Here is a 25,925-nt window from a genome sequence, read left to right on the forward strand (position 1 = left end):
TGATCTGTAATTTTCTGTCTTTGTTTTGGCTCTTCATTGTTTTAGGTATCAACACCATATTTGTATTACAAAAAGTATTTAGTAAGACTACATCTTTGCCTATTTTTCCACAGAGTTTAAAAAGTATTGGAATTTATTTTTTAAATGGTTGGTAGAATTCAAATGTAAATCTATCTAGCCCTAGTGATTTTTGTCTTAAGGAGTTCATTGATGGCTTATTTAATTTCTTTTTTCTGAAATGTTATTATTTAAATACTTTATTTCCTCTTCTCTTAATTTGGACAATTTATATTTTTATACATATTCAACAATTTCAACTAGATTTACAGATTTATTGGCATACAGTTGGGCAAAACAGCTCCTAATTATTGTTTTAATATTCCTTTTCATTGGTCATGAATTCACCCTTTTCAGTTTTTGTACAGGCAATTGGTATTCTTTTTTAAATCAAATTAAACAAAAGTTTATCTATTTTATTTTTTTCATAAACCAGCTAATAATTTTGTTTGTTAGTTCAATAGGTTTTGTAATTTCAATTTTATTAATCTATCCTTTGATTTTCAGAATTTATAATTTTGTACTTTATTGGAGATTTTTTAGTTTGTTCTTTTTCTAGCTTTTTTACTTACATGACCAATTCACTGATCTCCTCTTTCTCTATTTTGTTCATGTAAGCATTTAGAGATATAACATTTCCCCTAAGAACTGATTTGGCTATATCTGATAAGCTTTTGGTATATTGTCTCATTATTGTCATTTTCTTTGATCAAGTTATTGATTGTTTCTATGATTTATTGTTTGACCACTCATTCTTTAGAATTAGATTATTTAGTTTCCAAATAATTATTAATCTATTTTTCCACGGCCCTTTGTTACAAGTAATTTTTATTGTATCATGGTCTGAAAAGGATCCATTTATTATTTCTACCTTCCTGCATTGGACTGGGAGGTTTTATGTCCTAGTACATGGTCAATTTTGTGTAGGTGCCATGTACTGCTGAGAAAAAGGCATAATTCTTTTCTATCCCCATTAACTTTTCCCCAGAGGTCTACCATGTTGTTGTTGTTGTTGTTTTAAATAAATGCTACTTTTCTAAATTCTTTTCTAAATTTTTATTCACCTCTTTAACTTCTTTCTTGTTTATCTGGTGCTCAGATTTATCTAGTTCTTAGAGGGGGACATTGAGATCCAACAGTACTATAGTGTTGCTGTCTATTTCTTCCTATAACTCACTTAACTTCCTTAAGAATCTGGATGCTATATCACTTGGTACATATATGTTTACTACTGATATTACTTCATTGTATATACCTTTTAGCAAGATATAGTTTCCTTCCTTATCTCTTTTAATTGTATCTATTTTTGCTTTTGCTTTGTCTGAGGACAGGATTGCTACCCCAGCATTTTACTTTACTTCATCTGAAGCATTATATATTCTGCTCCAGCCTTTTACACTAACTCCAAATGTATCTCCCTGCTTCAAATGTGTTTCTTGTGAGCAACATATTGTAAGATTATGGTTTTTACTCTGCTCTGCTACTAGCTTTCATTTTGGGGAGAGTACATCCCATTCACATTCACAGTCATGATTACTAACTGTGTCTTTTTATCTATCCTCTTTTCCTCCCTCTTCATACTTTCTCTCTCCTTCCACCCTATCACTCTTCACCAGTGTTTTGCTTCTGACTACCTCCTGCCTCAATCTGACCTCTCTTCTATCAGCCCCCATCTATTTTATTTCCCCCTTTTCTTCCTACTTTCCTATAAGGTAATATACATTTATTTCTATATTCAATTGAATGTGTATATTATTCACTCCTTGAGCCAAGTAAGATGAGAGTAAGGTTCAAACAATGTTCCACCTTCTCCCTTCTTTCCCTCCAATGTAATTGGTTCTTGCACCTCTTCATGTGATATCATTTACTAAATTCTGCCTCTCTTTTTCCTCTTCTTCCAGTACAATCTTCTTTTCACCTCTTAATTAATTATTTTTGGTTATCACATCAAAGTCAACTCATACTGATAACCTCTGTCTATGAATACCCCTTCTAAATGCCATAATAAAGATGCAGTTCTCAAAAATTTCAAGTATCATCTCCTGTGTAGGGATGTACAGTTCAAGCTTATTGAATAACATGTTTTTTTTTCTTTTCCTATTTACATTTTTATGTTTCTCCCCATCTCTCTTCTTCCCCCACCCCAAGATGGTGTACATACTGATTACCCCTTCCCTCAATCTGCCCTCCCTCTTATCACCCCACCCTTCTCTTATCATCTTCCCCTCTATTTTCTTGTAAGGCAAGATAGATTTGATAGATTTCTATACCCCATTTCACTTACATCTTATTTCCCAGTTGCATGTAAAAACAATTTTTAACATTCATTTTTAAAATTTTTGAGTTCTACATTCTCTTGCTTTCTCCCTCCCCATCCACCCCCATGGAGAAGGCAATCAATTTGATGCAGTTTATACATGTGCGGTCATGCAAAATACTTCCATAAGAGTCGAGTTGTGAAACACTAACTAACAATCCTATCCCCCCATTTATTCTATTCTCTCCTTTGACCCTGTCCCTCCTCAAAACTGATTGCTTCTGATTAACCTCTCCTCTCATTTGCCCTCTCTTCTATCATTCCCCACTCATCCCTTTCTACCCTATTTTCCTGTAGGGTGAGATAGATTTTCATACCCAATTGAGTGTTTGTTATTGCTTCCTTAAGCCAAGTTGACTTGGGCTGGAAATTTGTTTCACTGTCATTTTGTGGGTTCTGCTGCTCTAGAATTTATTTAAAGTCATGTTTACAAGGTATTGGAGGAGTTTGGAGGGGAGCTCAAGTAAGTCTCTACTTTTACTCTGCCATCTTGGCTCTGCCTCTGTGAATTCTTTTTTTTTTTTATGAGTCTTTTGGTCAATGTTATTTATGCTGGTTAAGAAACAGCTTGGGTAAATTTGGGGAAAGTCATCACCAGTTCAATTGCAAGATAGTAAATTTGGGGCCACAATACATCTTGAAATAGTCTAATAACCTCTAGAGGGTTTCTGATCTACTTTAGTGGAGGGAGTGTCAACATCAGTTTAATCACAAATCCTTACAGGACTGAAGCATTTAGGATCATAAAGCTGGAAATGGAAAGTACCTTATAGTTGACCCAGAAGGCCTAAGTGAACAGTTCTAGGTAAATAGCTTACTTGGAATCCAAACACAGGCCTATTAACTTTGAATTCAGTCAGAATTCAGGGACATTTTGGCTGAATTTCAAACTCAACACCTTTATTCAGTATCTAAAGTCCTTTATTTTCTAGCTCCAAACTACATGTCCAGCTTTATTACAAATGACTTCTTTTCAAACACTCTGTGGTCCAGCCAAACTATTCTTTGCTAAAGAATAAATGATATTCTTTGTATCAACTCCTTTTGATAAGCTGTCCCCTAATCATAGAATCACCATATCATAAAATCTCTAGCTTTTAAAAGCTCTATTCAAATACCACCTTGTATATGAGGACTTTTCTGATCCTCTTAGTTACTAATGCCCACCCAATTAACCTTGTATTTATTTTATGTATGATTATTTTGTGTATGCTTGTATGTACATAAGTTTTCTTTTCATATAGAGCATAAGTTCCTTCAGGGCATGGATAGTTACATAAATTTTATTTATATCCCTGTCACTTGGAAAAGTGCCTAGGATACAGTAGTTGCTTAATATAACTTTTTGAGTCATTGATTAACATCACATTTGTAAATATCATATTCTTTTTGGATTAGTAGGTATTTGTATATATCTATTTCCTTATCAAATCATGAACTTAGGGGCAGTGTATCTATATCCTATTTTTGTATCCCTACCATAATGCTTAGCATAAAAATAGAATTTAATTGAATTTGATGGCTTAAAATTTTCAGAGCTTTTGCTGTTGAGAAGACTGATGGCTAAAGAGATAAAGATTAAATTATTTTGTAAGTGTGCATAATTCATACAATATAGATATGTTTTAAGTCAATGGTTCACAATCATCCCAAGTATAAGGCCTTATTAATATTTTTTAATTGTTGACTATGTCATGATGACATTTGTACCATTACATTATGTCTTGTAATATGTAGGCTTCTTGAGACTTCAGGGAAGGGATTTTATTCCAAGTATAGTATCTAGCATATATTAGAAAGTTAAATGTTATTAAATTGAATCAAATAATTCATTAAAAAATGTACCAAGTCAAAGCTATTATAAATTCAAGGATGATTCAAAATTATTTTGGAAAATAATTCATTTCTATGAGAAATGATTTTAAAAATATTCTGCAAGGGTGTGTTTGCTGACTTCTTGACTAATAGACCCTTTGCAATAATTCTATAGCTCTTTGTATGTCCATGGCCTTCAGATTGGTAACTATTCTTCTAGAATATACCTATTTAACATGATAAAATATTGAAACCTTCCCTTTGATGCCATTAATACTGAAATGCTGAAAGAAAAATGTTAAACTCATGTGTGGAAAAGGATAGGATATCAATGTATTCTCTCAAATTTAAGGTATGTTTCAACTTGAAGGTCTTTTATTCCTTGCACATTTTTGACACGGTAAGGAAGAAGACAGAGAAAAGGCACAGAGAATGGAAATATTCATTGTGTTGGCCATCTTCAGGTCACTACATCAGAATTGCCCATCCTTTTGACATCCTAAGTAAGATTGATAATGTTTCTACCTAGAAATATTTGGCCAGAGTCACTCGGGAATACAGAAAGTACATAATCCTAAGGCCTTTAAGATTGAAAAGGCAGAATTCATTTCTTACTGAGGCCCTGAATAAGAGTTTGAGGTCCTTCTGTCTAAAGATCCAGAAATCACTTGATCTCTAGTAGTGCCCATAATGAATAACCTGTCCAAGGAGATTATGTATTTAAAGCTGACTTCCGCCAAATGTCTCTTCATCTCATTAGTACCAGCAAGATGTCAATATTGGTATTACATTGACATCCTCACATAACCAGTATTTTTTTTCTATCAGGATGAGGAAATGTACTTTTATTTCAGATTTAGCTATAAATGACTAACACAAGACCCTTTGTATTTTACATACATTCTATATTTACTTTTATTTGTGGACATACTGTGTCCTCATTTGAATGTAAGCTCCTTAAGGATGGAGACTGACTCATTTTTGTAACTAAATTCCCAGGGCTTAGTACAATGTCTGGCACATTGTACGCACCTAATTATGTATGTCAATTGATAGTTTGATTCAGTTTTACCATTTATAGAAAAGGAATAATATAGTAAGACATGCATATTCTCCCTACTGATTACCATAAGAGCTTTTATTGTGATCATAATACTTCCAATGAGGGACTTACATGTTGAGTTATTAAATTTTAATGTTAAGAATTGTATCTTGAAGCATAGTCTGTTAACTACAAAAAAAATCTGACTCAATAGAGTATAATTGAGCTTTAAAAGTTCTCCTCCATCAACAAATATTTCATACATAATGCCTGATACTTAAAGTCCTTCACAACCTGGACCTTTCTCACCTTTCCAAACTTTTTATACTTTATTTCTCTTTGCTTACTAAGATCCAGCTTCATTAACTTTCTTGTTATTCTTCATATATCACACTCCATTTCCCACTTCTGCGTTTTTTGGGGAGGGGCTGTTCCTCAGGCCTGGAAAGCTCTTCTTCCTCACTTCCATCTCCTGGCTTGTCTAGCTTCTTCAAAAAGCTCAAACCTCTTCTTCTCCAAGAGCCCCTTCCTGGCCCATGCATTCCCCACTCCCACCCCCTCCATTACTACTGCTGTGCCTGTCAGATTTTCTTCCATTTATACTTATAAATACATAGTTACATGCATGCTGTTTCCCTTATTAGTTAGTTACTTGAGTGTTATTTGGTTGAGGGTAGGGTTTACATTTTTACCTTTCTTTGAATCACTTAGCCCAGTGCCAATCACAGAGTAAATCTCTAATAAATACTTGTTGGTTGATAGATCCATTAACTAAAACTTGCTAAGTGAGTTCTCTCCACCATTAGAATGTGAGATTTTTCCAAAAAAGGACATCTTTTTTTCTATTTGTATCCCAGTACTGTTCAGTGATAAGTACATTTTAAGCACTGAATAGATGCCTTTTCACTCATTCATCCATTCACATGTTAATTTATTAGAGGCCCCTTGATAAAGATAAATAATCCTCAGTTCATTCATGTCCAATAAGGCATAAAATAGGGAGCTACATGCTCACTAAAATGTTCCCTATGGTCATAAAAAAGGTCTAGCATAGAGTCTTGCTGGAGGAAAGATTCACTGTAAATGAAATGGACCACTACATACTATTGACTGTTAATGACAATAGGTTGATAGCATTAAATCCTACAGCATTATTATAGGGCATCCTCACTGTGGTTCATAAAAATTCAAAAGAAGCCTGAAATTGTAAGCAGAAAAAACTAAAAGTACTTATTATATAAATTATGACATACAATGAATTACCGGTCCATTGCATTAATACATCAGCACTATGTGCAACAGGGATAAGTTATAGACAATGGAAAAAGGCACAGAATTAAATGAATAGAATTTTTTAATGAGAGCAGGTCGAAAGGCATTTGACAAAGTATGTGGGGCATTAGCCTTTGCACATAGAGTCTCCAAAAAAGTTTGATTAATAAATAATATCACATTTAAAAAAAAACCAACAATGTGGGAGCCTGTGATGCCAATCGGTGATTAAAGATATTTCCCACCCATTCAATAGGCTTCAAGTGGGGCTAGTTAAGGGAGGCTTCATTAGAGGCAGACCTACACCATTTACTTACTAGGTGCTAAGCTCCAGGCCTAAACTCTTCACATACTAAGTATTAAGCCCCAGGCATACACCCTTTTTCTGATTGGGTGTGAAGCCCTCAGGCCCTAAAAAGAGTATATATACCCAGAAGGTAGCCATTGTGAAGTCAGAATTCAGCCAAAAGAGAAGGAGTAAGAACTCCCAGTCAACAGAGCTGCAGAGGAAGTGCAGAGCAGAGAGCGTTAACCATGGAGCTGTGGAGACCAGAGAACTAAGTGGGGAGAGAATGCAGGCAAGCAGACAATTGGGATTCATGAGAGTTTATGGGAAGGCCCCAATGGCAGGAAGGTTACAGGATGACTTTGTTCCTTGTTGTAATACTGTGTTGTAATTTCCTTGTTGCTTTGGAATGCAATTACTGCTATGTCAGGCTAGAGTTATTTATCTTGGGGTTTGGTCCTCTGGTGTCGAAATAAATATTATATTTCCTCTGCCTTCTCCCTAGAGAATCTCATATACTTTGTGATTCTGAGCTATACAAGCATATTCATGGTCATCTTCAAGGTCTTGTCTTACTCATACAGAGGTGACCCCAAAATTCAATACATAGTCACATGGTAAGCACAAATAAGCTATTTTTTAAAGTCTTCTAAATTTAATGATAATCAAGAAAGAAAAAAAGTGAAATTTCCATATTAAACTGTAGAACAGTAAAGAGGGGATTATATGTGAAACCATGAATGCACTTTGAAAATATTTTTTAAATATTTTTAAATTTTCTGAATTTAATTCAGATCAAAATGATAAAAATAACATTTCTGTATTGAACTGTATAACAGTAAGGAGGTGATTATATATGAAATTGTGAAGCCTGTTTTCATATACACATATGTGTGTGCGATTTAACATGTTGCTTTTTAAGCTAACCTGCTTGAAAATATTTCCCTCTGCATTTGTTTCTGTTCTCTGTATATTTTTAAAGCTGCCTAATAACCCACTTTTATTCCCTTAAAATTTGGTAATAGTATTTCTAGTTCCCTCTTCCTCAATTAGATAAAAAGTAAAAATAAAAACAAAACACAATCCTTCTAATAAATATGCACAATCAAGCAAAAAAAATCCATAGCTTATTCACGTCTGAAAGTGTATAACTCATTCTGAATTCTGGGTCCATAAATTCTCTTTTAGGAAATAGATTGAATGCTTAATCTTCAGTCTTCTGCAGAATTTTCATTGTTGATCTGTACACAAAAAGTAGTTTAAAGCATATATGTGAGAAAATACGTGTTCACAAAAGGTAGGCTGGACATGTGGCAAGAGGGAAATTTAACTGATGGACAGTTTTTAACAGATGGATGTTTTAAAAAATCTAGAGGAAAGTTTTTAATCCATTGGCTAGATGCTTTACTTGAGAAAAAAAGGGATAAGAATTATGAGCAATGAAAAGGCAACACATAAGTTTCAATCACCCCCAGTGGAAGGAATCCTTACATCAATGAAACTGCAGATTCATTGAGTTCTTAAAGAAAAAAGAATCATCCTTATGATTTAGCAATGAAAACAAGTTTATTCTATGCTTAAGATTAATTACATAATTAATTATATAATACATGATATGATTAGAAAATAAACTTAAGACTAACTTTGGTCCTTCAAGTCAAATATATTTTTATTCCAAAATTACTTAATGATCTTTCAATCCATCCCTGCACAAACATGTACCCATAACTGTTGCATAAAGCTTTCTTTCCATCTCCCCTCCTCATTATATATACATATACATGTATGTATATATATATACACACACACACATATATTTAGTTTACAACATTCAATTACACAAACTTTTGAGTTTTAAATTCCTTCCCCCTCCCTACCTTCCCCTCCCCAATACAGCATACAATCTAATATAGGCTCTACATGTATATTCATATTAAACATATTTTCACATTAGTCATATTGTAAAGAAGAATTATATTCAATGGAATGAACCATGAGAAAGAAGAAACAAAACAAAACAAAAAAGAGAGAGTAAATATTATGCTTCAATCTGCATTCAGACTCTGTAATCCTTTCTCTGGATGTGGATAGGATTTTCCATCTTTAGCCCCTTGGAGTTGTTCTAGGACCTTGCATTGTTGAGAAGAGCCAAGTCTATCAAAGTTAATCATCACACAATGTAGCTTCAGCTGTGTACAATGTTCTCCTGGTTCTGCTCCCCTCATTCAGTATCAGGTCTTATAAGTCTTTCCAGGTTTCTCTGAAGTGTGTCTGCTCATCATTTATTACAGAAAAATAGTATTCCTTTACATTCATATACCACAATGTGTTTGGTCATTCCCCAATTGTAGCCAGAATGGCCTTTGTTTTCTTTGAATGACTCAGCTTACCTCATTGAGCCTCTGGACACTGTGGCTTGCTCTTCCGGGGCAGGAGGCCCAAGGAGCATTCCAGGGAAGCAGACAACTTCCTGTGTGATGAGTCATGGGGCTGGCTGAGGGGAGGTGTTAACGGCCATGCTAGGGGGAGGGGCCAAGTCAAGAACCAATCGGCCCTGGTCGTTCAGGCGGTGCTTGATGATGTCAAAAACTCTATAAGAGGGGAGAGGACAGCTTGAAGATCCTCTCTTTTCCTTTTCCGGTTGGAGCCAGAGGCAGTTACAGAGGCAGTTACGACAGTTACGTCAGTTACAGCCACAGCCACAGACACAGCTGAAGCAGGAGCTGCCAGTAGCAGAGCTAACCTACGGGAGAAAGCTGAACAAAGACTTCAGGCCATTACAGCGACAGTTACAGCGACAGTTGGAGCCAGAGGCAGTTACAGAGGCAGTTACGACAGTTACGTCAGTTACAGACACAGCCACAGACACAGCTGAAGCAGGAGCTGCCAGTAGCAGAGCTGACCTACGGGAGAAAGCTGAACAAAGACTTCAGGCCAGTGGGTAATCTTATTACCATAGAGGGGGAAACATGATTTTGCTTTACGCAATCATGCTTCTCTGTAGCCTCCTGGTTACTCTTTCAAGGCGTACTTATTGGGCCTGGAAGCTTTTGATCAATATATCAAAATGGGGTTGCTGGTTCATGGGTTGGTTACTGTGGAGCCTAAATAAATGTTTTGATTCTTCTGCCTTCTACTTTGAGAGTTTCTTATATCCGGCGGTTCCGAACCTTTCAGACATGTTTATGATCCTCTTTGAGATTATAAACTCTGCCCTCCTAATACACCAATTAATGGGCATCCCCTCAATTTCCGATTCTTTGCCACCACAAAAAGAGCTGTTATCAATATTTTTGTACATACAGGTCCTTTTCTCCATTTGTATGATTTCTTTGGGATAGAGCCTTAGAAGTGGTATTACAGGGCCAAAGAGTATGCACATTTTTATAGCCTTTTGGGCATAGTCCCAAATTGCTCTCCAAAATGGTTTCATGAGTTCACAACTCTACCAACAATGTGTCAGTGTTCCAATTTTCCCACATCACCTCTAGCATTTATCATTTTATTGTTTTGGCATGTCAGTCAATCCTACAAGTGTAATGTGGTACCTAAGAGTTGTTTTGATTTGAATTTCTCTAATCAATAGTGATTTAGACCATTTTTTCATAGGACAATAGATGTCTTTAATTTATTCTTGTGAAAACTGCCTCCTCATATCTTTTGTCCATTTATCAAATGGGGAATGACTTGTATTCTTATAAATTTGACTCAGTTCTCTCTATATTTTAGAAATGAGGCCTCTATCAGAGACACTGGTTGTAAAAACTCTCCCAGTTTTCTGCTTCCTTCCTAATCTTGGTTGCACTGGCTTTGCTTGTACAGAAACTTTTTCAATTTGACATAATCAAAATTATCCACTTTGCATTTCATAGTTCTATCTCTTGTTTGATCATAAATCGTTCTCTTCTCCATAAATATGACAGGTAAACTATTCTTTGATCTCCCAGTTTGCTTTCGGTATCAGCCTTCATATGTAAATTGTGTATCCATTTTGACTTTATTTTGGTATATGGTATAAGATGTCTATGTCCAGTTTCTGTCATACTATTTTCCAGTTTTCCCAGCGGTTTTTGCCAAATAGTGAGTTTTTATCCCAAAAGCTGGAGTCTTTGGGTTTATCAAATAGTAGATTACTATATTCACTGACTACTGTGTCTTGTGTATATAATCTATTCCACTGATCCACCACTCTATTTCTTAGCCTGTACCAAATAGTTTTGATGATTGCTGCTTTGTAATACAATATAAGATTAGCAGGCCACCTTCCCTCACATTTCTTTTCATTAATTCCCTTGATATTCTTGACCTTTTGTTTTTCCAGATGAATTTTGTTATTATTTTATCTAGCTCTGCAAAATAAATTTTGGTAGTTTGATTGGTATGGCACTGAATAAGTAAATTAATTTAAGTAGAACTGTCATTGTCATTACATTAGCTTGGCCCACCCCCCTTTTTGTAAAAATAAAATGAATCAAGAAACAATAACTAGAATCAAGTCTTCATTCCCTCTACCTTCAACAATTTTGTGTCCTTGAAGTTCTGGTCTGATCATAGATGTATATTTGTATATGTATATGTGTATATGTATATATATGTGTATATGTCTACATCTATGTATGTGTATATATACATATTTCTCTATGTATCTATCTATATATGTGTATGTATATCTGTATATGTGTGTATGTAAATAAATTAAACCTTTTTCATAAAACTCGATGCAAAGATTTATTCAAATTTTCTCTTCTAATTTTAGTTGCCTTGTTTTTACTTTTCAGAAACTTTTTAAACTTTAAGTAATCAAAAGTGATGATTTTACCTCCTATAACTTCTCTTCCTCCTGTTTCTATCCAAAATTATTTCATCATATGTCTATGCCATTCTCATAAGGAATTTATAAGGAAGGTCTCATATTGGTCACTATTTATTGATATTCTCTCACAAGATCATTGGATTTGCTGTTAGTAGGATGATCAGTGATAATTTAATCCAGCATCCTCATCTTATGAATGGAAAGTATATGGCCCCAAAAGGCAAAATTTCTTGCCCTCAGTCATATAGTAAGAAAATAGCAGTTAGTAATTCAACTAGGTCAAATAAATCCCTTTTTCCCATAAGGGAATTAGGAAATATGTGAAATTGACAGCTGGAAAGTCTGATGATTATCTTTGATTGTAGCCACTGATAACACAAGAATTTTAACAACCTTATTTTACCTAGACTATTCATGGTGGTATATTTAAAGTTAGCAGTGGTTTGCTTACTTTAGATTGTGTCATTCACTTCTATTAATCTATTAGGGTGAGACCACACAGACTTCCACATTTTAAAGCCAGTCAGAACTGCTCAGGTGCCTGGATTGGGCTAGTTGCCCTCCTTGAGTCTGTAAAAAACATGTACCTTCATTTCTTCAACCCTGAGTTGGCAAAATTTTATATCCTTCCTATATAACAATGGCCTCTAAATGGATTTGTATATTAGCAAAAAATACATTTAACTCTATTGATTCAGTGTGAGATTTTTTAAAGTGATGCTTGTCATATTTAACCCAACAGAATTCAAAACCAAGAAACCCTGATTTAAAATCCAGGGATCATTCCATTACAGTTCCCTCCCATTTCTTCCCACAAGAATATCAGAAGGTAGTGAGGGGCTGTCAGATTCTCGGTGCCTAGGAACATGGGGATTTTCATCTAAGAACAAATTAAGTAGGAAAATAAATATATTCTGTATTGAGGATGCATTTTATTAATTCTAACTATGAGTAGTCTCAGGTAACAGTTGATGCTCTTAGCAAGATATTCTAAAAATGATAGTCCTATTTGCCAAATACTCTCCAATATTTGGTTGGGAGAAGAGGAAGTCAGATCTATACCAGTGATTTCACCAATAAGAGGAGTTCCCATCATGGAAACTGATGCAAGTTCATATAAGTGAGCTCATTGTACATTAATAGTATTAAGATAACAATGACATTGAGAGATCGAGTAACCATGGTAACACAGCTATTTCGTGTCAGATACAACAAGGACCTGATACCAATTTATCCTAATTCCAAGGCAGGCCCTTTATTTACTGCGCTACCCTGCCTTTCAACTTTTAAATAGTGAACAAGTCAATTCCAAATGGTCAACAGGCTAATTTACTCAATTAGTTTAGGGTAGGATTTGTTGGGACAATCAAAATAGAGTAAAAATTAACAGCCATTCAACAAGGACCATAGTGAGGTGTCTTTATGGTAGAGGTAATTGATTGCTAACACCTGCCCTTAAAAATGGACACACTACAAATATCTCTTCTATACTTTATGACATGAAATTCTGTCTTGATTGAGTTACCATCCAAATGTTTTTGTGGATCCAAAACCCTTTGGCTTTTTTTTTTCCAACAAAAAAAAATACCATTTGGAATTTTTCTTTCTGTTTCAAGTCTTTCATATTTTTTTCAACATCAACAAAGATTAATTGTTTTTTCCCGTGTTTGATCTAGTTGTTTTTCCACTTTTTATCCTCTTTATTCCTATTTCTACTTCCTCATATAGAACAGAGGGAACTAAGTTGTTGACTAAGGTCAATAATGATGGTTGTACTTTCGTTAATGATAAAAATAGGAAAATGCTAATCTGTTCTATTTTTTCATCTCTTTGTTGTCTTCATTCCCTAATCATTTGTAATTGTTCTTAGCAAGATCTGACTTTTTTTTTAATTTCTTTATTTATTTTTAGTTTACCACACATGGTTCTACATAGTTTTGAGTTCCAGATTTTCTCCCCTCCCTCCCCCCTCCGTCCCCAAGACAGCATGGAATCTCATATAACTGTCGTGTATAACTTTGCATTGAATTAATTTATACACTAGTCAAGTCGTGGAGAAGAATTTTGACCAATGGGATGAATCATGAGAAAGAAGAAACAGAACCAAAAAAAAAACCCAAAAACAAAAACAAAAAAGAAGCAAAAAAGGCGAGCATGTAGTGCGCCTCGATCTGTATTCAAACTTCTCAGTTCTTTCTCTGGATGAAGATAGCATTCTCCATCGTGAGTCCCCTGGAGTTGTCCTTCCCCTTAGGTTGCTGAGAAAAGCGCAGTATGTCAGGGTTGGTCCTCACAGAATCCATATATCTGTGGCTGTGCACAACGTTCTCCTGGCTCTGCTCTGCTCACTCAGCATTATGTCGTGTAGGTTTTTCCAGGTTGTTATGAAGTCTGCATCATCCCCATTTCTTATGGCACAATAGTATTCCATCACCTTCATGTACCACAGCTTGTTCAGCCATTCCCCAATTGATGGGCATCCCTTTGATTTCCAATTCTTGGCTACCACAAAAAGAGCTGCTATAAATATTTTTGTACATATGGGTCCTTTTCCCGCTTGTGTGATTTCTTTGGGATACAACCCTAGAAGTGGTATTGCTGGGTCAAAGGGTATGAACATATCTATAGCCCTTTGGGCATAGTTCCAAACTGCTCTCCAAAATGGCTGGATCAGCTCACAACTCCACCAGCAATGCAACAATGTTCCCATTTCCCCACATCCTTTCCAGCATTTATCATTTTCCTGTTTTGTTATATTAGCCAATCTGACAGGAGCGATGTGGTATCTCAGAGTTGTTTTGATTTGCATTTCTCTAATCAGTAGTGATCCAGAGCATTTTTTCATATGCCTGTAGATAGCTTTAATTTTTTCCTCTGAAAACTGCCTGTTCTTATCCTTTGACCATTTCTCAATTGGGGGAATGGCTTGTATTCCTATATATTTGGCTCAGCTCCCTGTATATTTTAGAGATGAGGCCTTTATCAGAGATACTAGTTGCAAAGATTTTCTCCCAATTTTCTGCTTCCCTCCTAATTCTTGTTGCTTTGGCTTTTTTTGTACAAAAACATTTCAATTTGACATAATCAAAATTATCCATTTTGCATTTTGTAATGCTCTCTATCTCTTGTTGGGTCATGAATTCTTTAATTTTCCACAAATCTGATAAGTAAACTATTCCTTGCTTTCCCAAATTACTTAGAGTATCAACTTTTACTCCTAAATCATGAACCCATTTTGACTTTATTTTGGTATATGGTGTAAGATATTGGTCTATGCCCAGTTTTTGCCCTACCATTTTCCAATTTTCCCAACAGTTTTTGTGAAATAGTGAATTATTAGCCCAGAAACTGGCTTCTTTGGGTTTATCAAAGAGTAGATTGCTAAACTTGTTGATTTCACCTACTTGTGTACCTATCCTATTCCACTGATCCACACCCCTGTTTCTTAACCAGTACCAGGCAGTTTTGATGACTGCTGCTGTGTAGGACAGTTTAATATCTGGTGTGGCTAAGCCACCATCTCTAGCATGTCTTTTCATTAATATCCTAGATACTCTAGACCTCTTGTTTTTCCAAATGAATTTTGTTATTATTTTGTCCAGCTCAGTAAAAAAATTTTTTGGTAGTTCGATTGGTATGGCACTGAATAGATAGATTAATTTAGGTAAAATTGTCATTTTTATTATATTAGCTTGGCCTAACCATGAGCAACTGATATTTCTCCATTTATTTAGATCTGATTTTATTCGCGTGAAAAGTGTTTCATAGTTATGTTCATATAGGCCCTGGGTTTGTCTTGGCAAATAGACTCCCAAATATTTTATAGTGCCTTCAGTAACTTTGAATGGAATTTCTCTTTCTATCTCTTGCTCTTGGGCTTTGTCAGTAATGTATAGGAATGCTGAGGATTTATGTGGGTTTATTTTATATCCTGCCACTTTGCTAAAGTTGTTTATTATTTCAAGTAGTTTTTTACTTGATTCTCTAGGATTCACTAGATAAATCATCATATCATCTGCAAAAAGTGATAATTTAGTTTCTTCTTTTCCTATTCTAATTCCTTCAATTTCTTTTTCTTCTCTTATTGCTACAGCTAATGTTTCTAGTACCAAATTGAATAATAGGGGTGATAATGGACATCCTTGTTTCACCCCTGATCTTATTGGGAATGCATCTAGTTTATCCCCATTACAAATAATGCTTGTAAATGGTTTTAGATAGATGCTATTTATAATTTTGAGGAAGGTTCCATGTATTCCTATGCTTTCTAGTGTTTTTAATAGGAATGGGTGTTGTACTTTGTCAAAGGCTTTTTCTGCGTCTATTGAGATGATCATATGGTTTCTGCTAGTTTTGTTGTTGATATGGTCAATTATGCTAATAATTTTCCTAATATTGAACCAGCCTTGCATTCGTGGAATAAATCCTACCTGGTCATAGTGTATTATTCTTGTAATTAGTTGCTGGAATCTTTTTGCTAATATTTTATTTAAAATTTTTGCATCAATATTCATTAGAGAAATTGGTCTATAATTTTCTTTCTCTGTTTTAACTCTACCTGGTTTGGGTATTAGTACCATATTTGTGTCATAAAAAGAATTTGGTAGGACTTCTTCTTCACCTATTTTCCCAAATAGTCTACAAAGTATTGGAATTAGTTGTTCTTTAAATGTTTGATAGAATTCACATGTAAAACCATCTGGCCCTGGAGATTTTTTCCTAGGGAGTTCATTGATGGCCTGCTCAATTTCTTTTTCTGATATGGGGTCATTAAGAAATTTCACTTCCTTCTCTGTTAGCTTGGGCAGTTTATGTTTTTGTAGATATTCATCCATATCTCTAAGGTTGTCAAATTTATGGGCATACAGTTGGGCAAAATAATTCCTAATTATTGTTTTGATTTCCTCTTCATTAGAGGTGACCTCACCCTTTTCATTTTTTATACTGGTAATTTGATTTTCTTCTTTCTTTTTTTAATCAAATTGGCCAAAGGTTTATCAATTTTATTGGTTTTTTCATAAAACCAGCTCTTTGTTTTATTTATTAATTCAATAGTTTTCTTGGTTTCAATTTTATTCATCTCTCCTTTGATTTTCAGTATTTCTAATTTGGTATTTAATTGGGGGTTTTCAATTTGTTCTTTTTCTAGCTTTTTCAGCTGTATGCTCAGATCATTGATCTCCTCTTTCCCTATTTTATTCATGTAGGCATTTAGGGATATAAAACTTCCCCTAAGAACTGCTTTTGCTGCATCCCATAAGTTTTGGTATGTTGTTTCACTATTGTCATTCTCTTGAATGAAATTATTAATTGTTTCTCTGATTTGTTCTTTGGCCCACTCATTCTTTAGAATTAAATTATTTAGTTTCCAATTAGTTTTTAGCTTATTTTTCCATGGTACTTTATTAAAAATGATTCTTATTGCATCATGATCTGAAAAGGATGCTTCGACTACTTCTGCTTTTCTGCACTGGATTGTGAGGTTTTTATGCCCTAGTACACGGTCAATTTTTGAGTATGTGCCATGTACTTTTGAGAAGAAAGCATATTCCTTTTTATCCCCATTCAGTTTTCTCCAGAGGTCTATCATATGTGCCTTTTCTAAAATTCTGTTTACCTCCTTAACTTTTTTCTTATTTATTTTGAGGTTAGATTTATCAAGTTCAGAAAGGAGGAGGTTGAGGTCTCCCAATATTATAGTTTTGCTGTCTATTTCTTCCTGTAACTCCCTTAACCTCTCCTCTAAGAAATTGTATGCCTTACCACTTGGTGCATATATGTTAAGCAATGATATTGCTTCATTGTTTATGGTGCCTTTTAGCAGGATATAATGTCCTTCCTTATCTCTTTTAATTAGATCTATCTTTACTTTTGCTTTGTCTGAGATTAGGATTGCTACACCTGCTTTTTTTACTTTAGCTGAGGCACAATATATTTTACTCCAGCCTTTTACCTTAACCCTATGTGTATCCCCCTGTTTCAGATGCGTTTCTTGTAAACAGCATATTGTAGGATTATGGTTTTTAATCTATTCTGCTATCTGCTTCTGTTTTGTGAGAATGTTCATCCCCTGCACGTTCAGGGTTATGATTTCTATCTGTGTCTTTTTCTCCATCCTATTTCCCCCTGTTTATGCTTTTATTTCTCCCTTTCCCCTTCTCCTCCTCAACAAAGTTTTGCTTTTGACCGCCGCTTTCCTCAGTTAACCCTCCCTCTTTATTCCCCTCCCTTGTCTTACCGTTACCCACTTGCTACTTCTCCTCTCCCTTCTGCCCACCCCCCTCCCTTTTTCCCCCCTTACCCTCCCACTTCCCGTAGGACAAGTTAGATTTCTAAACTTATCAGAGTATGTTATTCCCTTTTTGAACTAGATCAGATGACAGTAAATCTCAAATACTGCTTTTCTCCCTCCCTTCTTTCCCTCTACTATAATATGATTTTGTGCCACTTCCTTTGGTGTAATTTACCCTTTTCTACTACCTCCTTACCACTTCCCTCATAGCCCTCCCTTTATATCTCTTATTTATATTTTATATCTTTACATCAGTTAATTTATACAGGCATTCACAACCTATGTATATCCCTTTCATTTGTCGTAATAGTTGTACCATTCACAAGAATGACTTATATATGTATATATATATATATATATATATACACACATACACACACACACACACACACACACACACACACATATATATATATATATACATAAAAAACATACATAAGATGATATAATCCCACATAAAGATGTGAACAACCTGCCCTTATTGGTTAATAAGGTTTGTGGGGTTTTCCCCCGTGGTTACTTTTTTATGTCTCTCTTGAGTTTTGTATTTGGAGATCAAATTTTCCATTGAGTTCTGGCCTTTTCATCAGGAAGGTCTGGAATTCCCTTATTTCATTGAATGTCCATCACCTTGCCTGGAAAATTATGCTTAGTTTTGCTGGGTAGTTGATCCTTGGTTGTAGTCCCAGCTCCTTTGCCCTTCGGAATATCATATTCCAATCTCTCCTGTCTTTTAATGTGGAAGCTGAGAGATCCTGCGTGATCCTGACTGTAGTTCCATGATATTTGCATTGCTTCTTTTTGGCTGCTTGCAGTATTTTCTCCTTGAGTTTATAGCTCTGAAATTTGGCTATAATATTTCTTGGTGTTTTCAGTTTGGGATCTCTTTCAGGGGGTGATCAGTGAATTCTTTCAATGACTATTTTGCCCTCTGGTTCTAGGACCTCTGGGCAGTTGTCTTTGATAATTTCTTCGAAGATACTGTCAAGGCTCCTTTTTTCATCGTGGATTTCCGGTAGACCAATAACTCTCAAATTGTCTCTCCTGGATCTATTTTCCAGGTCAGTTGTTTTGCCAATCAGATATTTCACATTTTTTTTCTATTTTTTCATTCTTTATGTTTTGTTTTGTTACTTCTTGATGCCTCATAGATTCATTAGCTTCCACTTGCTCAAGTCTAATTTTGAATGAGTTAGTGTTTACATTTTGCTTTTGAGTCTCCATTTTCAATTGGTTGATTTCACCTCTCAGGGTGTCCTTTTCTCTCTCTAGATTCTGAATCTCCGTCCTTCCTTATCTCTTTTAATTAGATCTATCTTTACTTTTGCTTTGTCTGAGATTAGGATTGCTACACCTGCTTTTTTTACTTTAGCTGAGGCACAATATATTTTACTCCAGCCTTTTACCTTAACCCTATGTGTATCCCCCTGTTTCAGATGCGTTTCTTGTAAACAGCATATTGTAGGATTATGGTTTTTAATCTATTCTGCTATCTGCTTCTGTTTTGTGAGAATGTTCATCCCCTGCACGTTCAGGGTTATGATTTCTATCTGTGTCTTTTTCTCCATCCTAATTCCCCCTGTTTATGCTTTTATTTCTCCCTTTCCCCTTCTCCTCCTCAACAAAGTTTTGCTTTTGACCGCCGCTTTCCTCAGTTAACCCTCCCTCTTTATTCCCCTCCCTTGTCTTACCGTTACCCACTTGCTACTTCTCCTCTCCCTTCTGCCCACCCCCCTCCCTTTTTCCCCCCTTACCCTCCCACTTCCCGTAGGACAAGTTAGATTTCTAAACTTATCAGAGTATGTTATTCCCTTTTTGAACTAGATCAGATGACAGTAAATCTCAAATACTGCTTTTCTCCCTCCCTTCTTTCCCTCTACTATAATATGTTTTTGTGCCACTTCCTTTGGTGTAATTTACCCTTTTCTACTACCTCCTTACCACTTCCCTCATAGCCCTCCCTTTATATCTCTTATTTATATTTTATATCTTTACATCAGTTAATTTATACAGGCATTCACAACCTATGTATATCCCTTTCATTTGTCATAATAGTTGTACCATTCACAAGAATGACTTATATATGTATATATATATATATATATATATATATATATATATACACACATACACACACACACACACACACACACACACACACATACATATATATATACATAAAAAACATACATAAGATGATATAATCCCACATAAAGATGTGAACAACCTGCCCTTATTGGTTAATAAGGTTTGTGGGGTTTTCCCCCGTGGTTACCTTTTTATGTCTCTCTTGAGTTTTGTATTTGGAGATCAAATTTTCCATTGAGTTCTGGCCTTTTCATCAGGAAGGTCTGGAATTCCCTTATTTCATTGAATGTCCATCGCCTTGCCTGGAAAATTATGCTTAGTTTTGCTGGGTAGTTGATCCTTGGTTGTAGTCCCAGCTCCTTTGCCCTTCGGAATATCATATTCCAATCTCTCCTGTCTTTTAATGTGGAAGCTGAGAGATCCTGCGTGATCCTGACTGTAGTTCCATGATATTTGAATTGCTTCTTTTTGGCTGCTTGCAGTATTTTCTCCTTGAGTTTATAGCTCTGAAATTTGGCTATAATATTTCTTGGTGTTTTCAGTTTGGGATCTCTTTCAGGGGGTGATCAGTGAATTCTTTCAATGACTATTTTGCCCTCTGGTTCTAGGACCTCTGGGCAGTTGTCTTTGATAATTTCTTCGAAGATACTGTCAAGGCTCCTTTTTTCATCGTGGATTTCCGGTAGACCAATAACTCTCAAATTGTCTCTCCTGGATCTATTTTCCAGGTCAGTTGTTTTGCCAATCAGATATTTCACATTTTTTTTCTATTTTTTCATTCTTTATGTTTTGTTTTGTTACTTCTTGATGCCTCATAGATTCATTAGCTTCCACTTGCTCAAGTCTAATTTTGAATGAGTTAGTGTTTACATTTTGCTTTTGAGTCTCCATTTTCAATTGGTTGATTTCACCTCTCAGGGTGTCCTTTTCTCTCTCTAGATTCTGAATCTCCGTATCCTTTTCGCCAATCTTATTCTTTAGGGACTTCATTTCATCAGTGAATTTTTTTTCCATTTTTTCCATATTTTCTTTTAGCTCCCTAATTTGGTTTTTAAAATCCTCCTTTAGCTCTTCCAGCAGTGCTTTTTGGGCTGGAGACCAGTTCATATTAGCTTTTGAGGTATCTGATGTATCTACCGTGTCATTGCTATCCTCTTCTATGTTGATATTTTGATCCTGCCTGTCTCCATAAAAAGAATCTATTGTCCTCGGTTTTTTTGTGTTCTTCTTCATGTTGGTTTGCCTTTTGCTGGCTTTACAACGAATTTCTATCTGTGGGTCTCAGGGCTTTCTGTCCCAGCTTTCTTATTCTGGGGGTTGTGAGTCTAAAATTATAACCTTCAGTTTCCTGAGGTGTGGGGGAGGGGTCTGGCTTCCTGGCATCTCACTCCCTGTGGGTGCTCTCCAGCACTTGCTCTTCAGCAATGGTCTCAGCTGTTTGTTGTTTGAGCTGATGTCTGGCACTTCCCCTGGGGGAGCAAGGTTACATCTAGGCTGTTGGCATTGACCCCTGCCAACTTTGTCCCTCTGGGACTAATGAACTTCTGCTATTTAACCACTGAAGCCCCCGTCCTTTCTGCTCAGTTCCAGCGTTCTTTTTTTTCTTTTTCCCCGAGGGATTCTCTGGGTGGGGAGGGGAGGGATTAGAGCTGTTTACCTGGACATTAAGAACTCCCGGAAGTTCAGGAAGCGGCGTTCAATATGTTTGGGCTGGAAACTTCTGGAGACGGTGTGTCATGGGTGGCGTTGCGCTGTCTCTCGTCGCTTCCACAGACTGCCATCCTGTGTTGGGAGTCCTGGGGATCTCTGCCAGTTTCGGGTGCCCAGCTTTCTCCCAGCCCATCTCCCATGTGGATTTCCGGGCCAGCTGCTTCCGCCTTGGTCTGGAGCAGCTCCGCACGGAGCACTCTCTGAGCCTACAGGTTCGTGTCTCCGGCCTTTCAGACTCTCCCGGCTCGGAAATTTGCCCCACGCAGACTGCTCGCGGTTTCTGACTCTCTCAAATCTGCTCAAATTCACTTTTTTATAGGAATCTGACAGACCTTGTGAGAGAGCTCCGGTAAGACGCTGCCTTCACGCGGCCATCTTGGCTCCGCCCCCAGCAAGATCTGACTTAATAGTCTATCATGCTAAGATTTACACAGTCTTATTTTCCTCTTTAGCACTCATTATTTGAGTAGGTAGTAGTCTATCATTCTTCTTTGTAAAGTTTTTCAAATGAGCTTATAAATTAAATTGTGGTTGTCTTTTACTGCTATATATCTGTAATTCAGGGAGATAACAAGTGTTTACTTCATAAAATGATTTCAGGGATTCTTCATTGTGGCTACTACATTATTTTGATGATAATCAGAATCAATATCTTTTAATTTATCTATTTCCTATTTTTCAACATCAATAGGTTGTTTTAATAGGTCGGGTGAGATCTGGGTCCCCATATGGCTAATCATAGATCTGTAGCTGCAAGAGAATATTTAATATATTTGGTTCAGAGTTGTGATTCCATCAGTGTAAGGAATTTCCATTGTGGAAATATCTTCCATTGATGCATTCCATAAGTCATGTAAATTATAGTCTTAAAGAGTTGTCTTTAGAACAGTTCAAGCAAATGGCACATAGACACATACTTATACATCTAATATGTCTGATAGATAAGACAAACCCAAATCATTCTAAATCTAAAGTGTTTTTCACTATTTCTTTGTGTCTATTTCAGTGTCTCTGTCTCTGTCTCTGTGTCTTTGTCTCTCTCCATTTGTCTTTCCATCTTTTTCTCTGCCTCTGCCTCTCTCTTCCCTGTATTAGCTAAAAACTGTCTGAAAGTTTGGAACTAGATAATGCTATTGATTTTGAATGGAATGTTTAGTAATTGCCTCCATGCTTTAACTAAAATCCTAAATATATTATATATTTATATCTATATACATATATAGATACATGATACAATTTAATCATTACTACATGTTTCACTCTGTAAAGATGTGTGAGAAAATGGAAAAAAATAACATAGTTTTTATATCATTACTTCTCTAGGTAGAAGATTTGTTGAAAACAACAATGCTGTATTGTGACTCTCTCACACACACAAGTATGTGTATGTGCATATACATATATACATATATATATATGTATATATGTATGTATGTATATATGTATGTATGTGTATGTATTTACCAGAAAACTAGCTCATTAAAATCATTAAAAATGAATATGTGATTTTGACATTTGGTGCTTGGAACTGGCAAAGTTCCTCAGGAGAAGTGGTGAACAATTATTTTTAAATATGACCTGTGTCCCAGAAGCAGAGATCCATTTAAAAAGCCAGGAAAAAGACAACCACCATGAAGATGCAATCCAGAAAAATGAAGACCATTGATTCTTACTATGGAGACAGGGAAGATCAAAATACCAATTCAGAAGAGGACAGTATTGACACTATACCCACATCTGAAGCCTCAAAAGGAAATAAGAGCTGATCTCAAGCCCAAAAAACATTCATGGAAGAGCTCAAGGAGGATTTTAAAAGCTAAATTAGAGAGGTAAAGGAAAAAGTAGAAAAAAAATCACTGATGAGAACTAATCTTTAAAAAGTAAAATTGGTGAAATGGTTAAAGAGGTTCAGAACCTAATTGGAGAGAATGACTCCTTGAAAAATAAAACCAACCAAATGGAAGTACAGAAGCTAAATTAAAAAAAAATAATTAGTTAAAAATTAGAATTGGGCAACTAGGAGCTAATGACTCAATGAGGCATCAAGAATCAGTCAAACAAAATATAAAGTATGAAAAAAATAGAAGAAAACATAAAATATCTCATTGGAAAAACAACTGACCTGGAAATTAGATCCAGGAGACCTAATCTAAGAATTATTGGTCTACTGGAAAGCCATAAGGACAAAAAGTGCCTGGATAGTATCTTCTAAGAAATTTTCATATAGGAGGACTCTGAGGTCCTACAACCAGAGGGTAAAAGAGTTATGAAAAGAATCCACCAATCACCCCTGAAATAGATCCCAAATTGAAAACTCTGAGAAATTCTGTAGCAAAATTCCAGAATTATTAAGTCAAGGAGAAAATAGTACAAGCAGCCAGAAAAAAAAAAAAAAACAACTCAAATATCGCTGAACCAGAGTCAGGATCACACAGGACCTTGAAGCTTCTTAAAAGATAGGAGGGATGGGAACATGATACACTGAAAGGCAAAGGACCTTGGACTACAACCAAGGATCAACTACCCAGCAAAAATGAGCATACTCTTTTCAGGCAAGGAGATAGACATTCAGTGAAATAAGGGAATTTCAGAAGTTCCTAATGAAAAGGTCAGAGCTCAATGGAGACAGAAAAACATATTATACCAGAGAGAAAGAAGGGAGGGTGGATGAGCAGTGTTTGAGCTTTACTCTCATTTGATTTGGTTTCAGGATTGAATAACACACTCTGTTAAGGATAGAAATCAAACTTGTCCTACAGGCAGTAGGAGGGGAAAAGGGAAAGAAAAGGAGAGGGGGGTGGTTAGAAGGGAGGGAAGAAGTAGTAAGGGAAAAGGGTAAGATAAGGGAGGGGGACTGTTGGGGGGGGGATTGAAGGAGCTGGTGGTCAAAAGCAAAGCTCTTTTGAGGAATGGAAGGAAGAAGGGAGAAATAAAAGCATAATGGGGGGGTGGAAATAGGATGGAGAAAAAAGACACAGATAGCAATCATAACAGTGAATGTGAACGGGATGAACTCTCCCATAAAAGAGAGGCAGGTAGCAAAATGGATTAGAAACCATAATCCTACAACATGTAGGCTTATGTACAAGAAACACATTTGAAACAAGGGCATACACACAGGGTACAGGTAAAAGGCTGGAGTAGAATATATAATGCTTCAGCTGAAGTAAAAAACAAAAAGCAAGGGTAGCAATCCTCATCTCAGACAAAGCAAAAGCAAAGATAGATCAAATTAAAAGAGATAAGGAAAGAAACAATATCCTGCCAAAAGGCACCATAGACAATGAAGTAATATCATCACTTAACATATATGCACCAAATGGTACAGCATCCAAATTCTTAGAGGAGAAGTTAAGGGAGTTACAGGAAGAAAAAGACAGCAAAATTATACTAATTAGGAACCTCAACCATGACCTCTCTGAACTTGATAAATCTAACTACAAAATAAGCAAGAAAGAAGTTAAGGAGGTGAATAGAATTTTAGAAAAGGTAGATATGATAGGCTTCCAGAGAAAACTAAATGGGGATAGAAAGGAATATCCCTTTTTTTCTCAGTGGTACATGGCACATACACAAAAAGCAACCATGTACTAGGGCATAAAATCCTCACAATACACCACAGAAAGGCCGAAATAGTCAATGCATTCTTTTCAGATAATGGTGCAATAAAAATTATTTGTAATAAAGGGCCGTGGAAAGATAGATTAAAAATTAATTGGAAACTAAATAAAGAATGAGTGGGTCAAACAACACATCACAGAAACAATCAGTAACTTTATTCAAGAAAATTACGATAATGAGACAACATACCAAAATTTATGGGATGCAGCAAAAGCAGTTCTTAAGGGAAGTTTTATACTTCTGATTGCTTACATGAATAAAATAAAGAAGAAGCAGATCAATGAATTGGGCATGCAACTGAAAAAACTAGAAAAAATTAATTGAAAAACCCTAATTTAATGGAAATTAGAAATACTGAAAACCAAAGGAGAGATTAATAAAATTTAAATCAAGAAAACCATTGAATAAATAAAACTAAGAGCTGTTTTTATGGAAAAAAAAACAATAAAATGGATAAACCTTTGGTTAATTTGATTTAAAAAAAAAGAAAGAAAACCAAATTCCCTTTATTCAAAATGAAAAAGGATGAATTCACCTCCAATGAAGAGGAAATTAAAACAATATTTAGGAATTTTTTTTGCTTAAACGTATGCCCATAAATTTGATAATCTT

Source organism: Trichosurus vulpecula, chromosome 6 (assembly GCF_011100635.1).
Source record: "Trichosurus vulpecula isolate mTriVul1 chromosome 6, mTriVul1.pri, whole genome shotgun sequence".
Lineage (NCBI taxonomy): Eukaryota > Metazoa > Chordata > Mammalia > Diprotodontia > Phalangeridae > Trichosurus > Trichosurus vulpecula.